This window comes from Haliaeetus leucocephalus, unplaced genomic scaffold, assembly GCF_000737465.1.
Source record: "Haliaeetus leucocephalus isolate CR32 unplaced genomic scaffold, Haliaeetus_leucocephalus-4.0 Scaffold751, whole genome shotgun sequence".
In the NCBI taxonomy this organism is placed as follows: domain Eukaryota; kingdom Metazoa; phylum Chordata; class Aves; order Accipitriformes; family Accipitridae; genus Haliaeetus; species Haliaeetus leucocephalus.
In genome coordinates this window covers 12,506,926-12,510,440 of record NW_010973187.1, presented here as the reverse complement: position 1 = coordinate 12,510,440, position 3,515 = coordinate 12,506,926, and positions in this window count along the sequence as shown.

Genomic DNA, 3,515 nt, shown 5'->3' with positions numbered 1-3,515 from the left:
AGTGACCCAAAGGTGAGGGGAAAAAAAAAAAAAATCTCGCATAACTGCGGTGGTTCTTCTGTGTGAATAGCAAACAATCTCCAGATCTTATAAAAATCACTGCTTTACACTTAAATAACGTTGAAACTACCATGTATGCTGAAGACACATCCAATACAACATATGATGGGACCACCTGGAGTTTACGGTGAGCTCAGTGGAGAAAGCACAGTGCTGCTGCAGGAGACAACGCCCTCTGATGCAGACTTCTTTGATACTGGCTGCAGGGACACTGTACTCGGCCGATGTCCTTGATTTATCACGAGATGACAGCCGAAGCCAGGCTAAACAATGCCATACCACTGCAGAAGTCTTTTAGGATGTGCCATGCGAATTCTGTTTAATACAGACACCTGCACATCCAGTACAAGTCTGCTCTTGAAAAAGTTACATACAAAGTTAATGACAGCCAATGTTCCTTAATTAGTGAGAATTACAACATGAGTAGTCTCGTCACGTCCGAAGTATCACCTTCTTTTCCTAACTTCACTAAGTATACTTTTGAAAATGCATTGCTTTCTATTTAAAACAAAAAGCTCGCTTTAATTTTAAATGCATGACACAAGACTTTTCTTTAATCCTTGATTCAAACACATTCTTTATAGAAATACCAATCTACCAACTAATATTTTATATTCTGAAGGAGGGTGTCAGCTTGTGGGGGAAGGGAACACTGCTGGATGCACACACACTAACAGTGTGGATGCGCATTACGAAATGCAGCGAAGACAGCATAATCTTAAATTTCTAAGATAGCAGCTTAAAAACCAGTGTAAATTTAATAAGCACTTTTTGGCTTGTTAGATTTTCCGGTGTGTTCACCAAATCCCACATTTTTAAGAGCTGCATTACAATTTTAAACAGGTTTCAACATGCAACCAAATAGATAGGAAAATACTTCGCCTGCAAGAATCATTTAATATAGAATCCCAATACAAATTTTCCACTAACGCCACATAATACAGCAGTTCTTATTTATTTGGGAAACGTGCAGCAGATTTACGTACAAAAAACCCACAAAGCTGATTTTATACCACGTTACCAAAAACCTGAACATTTTTATACAAAATTCCTGTAATTCTTAATCATCTTCATCACGCAGATGGGCTCAATTATTCTGTGGGCTGTAAAAATTAAGCGCTTCTAAGAAATAGTAATTTTACCCTTGCAGACAGAATTCTGTCATTATGCCTAGTTATTAACTGAATGTTATGTCTAGTCTTCTGTGGACTGTTGTAAATCTTTTAAAATTTCTACATGAAATTGTATTAAAGGCTGTGTTCTCTGCACTGGGCAAAATGTAAAAGTGTATTTCAGTAAACCCTGTAAGAAGCAAAAATTGAAGTTTTTTAAGGGAGGCTTCCACTACTGAGGCATTTAACTGGAACAATCACATGGGATGCACTGGGATTTCAAGGCATTCATTCAAGAGTAACACAAAGGAAATAAAGTCATTAGAGGACCTCATATACCTCATATTTAAGGAAGCGTGAATGTTTAGTGTATTCCATACCAAGTCAATACTTCCAATACATAATCAGGAGTTTTTACTATTCAGCTAGTGCCAATTCTCTTATGCTATTATTCAACAAAAAAACCACTTTTCTCCACACCAAGTGGGTTCCACTCAAATTTAAAATTCCACCACAGAGAAACTGTCTTTAACAGCTGCAACAACGGATGTAAGAGGGGACCAAACGAGACAAATATCAAACAGAAGGACCCAAAGACCTGAGTTCAAGGCATACAAAGATTTATTAAACTGTAACAACATGAGATTACAGTCCTTTAGGAACTGTTACGTTCCACTCATCAGTGCTATTTAGAGAAGTGGGCCATCACAGAAACGGAATATATGGGAGACACAATAGGACAAACTGTTCTCATTTGCATTGATCCAAATTTGGCAGAACTCCATGAGTTCTAGCCTATCCATTGATATTTTAATAAAGAGCATTGAGCATGCTTAAATGTCACACAGGGGAGGGGGAAAGCTAAGTCGTAGCTCTTTTCAAAGAAAAAACACAGAAAGTTGCAAGGTTTCTTTTTCAGTAATAGAAAATGGCTCTCAGGCACAAGGTTATGACTATGGACAAAAATCTTGACAGGTATGATATGTACTAAAACAAATATTCTTTTTCCTTCATGTAAGTCCAGTTTCATTCTAAGCATTCCAGTAACTTCTTCACCCTTATAAACAACAGGGAGAAATTCAGCATGCAATAAAATATGAAAAATTGTTATCCTAACTGTACAAGGCCTAAGACTGATAAGCAAAGCCATGGCTCTGTTGCTTTCTGAGGCCAGAATTAACACTCATAAATAAGGAACTATTGGAATATGTAAAATACAGTACAGACACATGGAGGTCTTTGCCTCTTATAGACCCACCTTTTATAATTTTTAGTGGTTAAGACAAAAATTGGTATTTTTAGGCATTCTATTTATGGAGTTTTAATTACTGTTCAATCTTTTTTGGTAAGTCATAAAACATCATCTAGAAAGTTTCAGTAAGTGTCCAGAAAACAAGAAAGAAATTGTTGCCATTATTATATTCATGTGGATATTATATTCATATTATATTCATATTCCATGGATTGATGGAAATGAGAATTTGAATGAGATGTGGCCATCTCATTGCAAAGCCTCCACCTCCTGGTTTTGCAAAGGGATTTTAACTATGCTGTCAAGAAGCCAACTTACATCTATGGCCAGAGCACTGCTGGCAAACAAAAAGCATTTTCCAGATTACTTCAACATGTAACTTACAACAGCCAGGTGGGGCTGAACAATGGTAACTCTGAATAAATACATTCAAATACTATCTGTCAGCAAAAGAGATAGCTAGTAAAAGTGCAACACGCTTCACTGTGCCCAAGTGCACAACCAAGAATAGAGAGACCTGGAAAAAAAAAAAAAGGCGGGGTGGGGTGGGAAGGAAAAAAAGGCTTGTCTGACCAGAATCCTCTATTTTGGCAAAACAGAGAGCGTAACTCTAGTGCAGAAAAGCCTGGTACCGCTTTTAGATCCCCTGATCTTGGCAGAGTTACGCATTTCAGACTCCACTTAAAAATAAAGCCCCAAGCAACCTCAAATCACAACTCTCGCTGGAAAAAAAAAGATGAAACAGAACAGATAAAAGCCAAAAGCTTAGGAAACCCCAACCGCAGACCCAGCGCGGGGGAATCGGGAGATTTACAGGCGCTCGTGCAGGCGGCCTTTTATTACAGACATCGAGGTCAGCGGACAGCACTTTAAAACAGAAACGGCACGCAAACGAACAAACAAAAGCCCCCCCCGACCCAAACCCAACCGGCACGCCGCCCCCCCGAGGGAACCGAGGCTCGGCGATTTCCAAGTTCTCCCCCATTCCGCCGCGCCCCCCCCGGCCCCCTTCCACCGCTCCTCCTTGCGCAGCGCTCCCGGCGCCCGGCAGCGCCCCGGGGAGGCGGGGAACAACGGGCCACGGCCCGCAG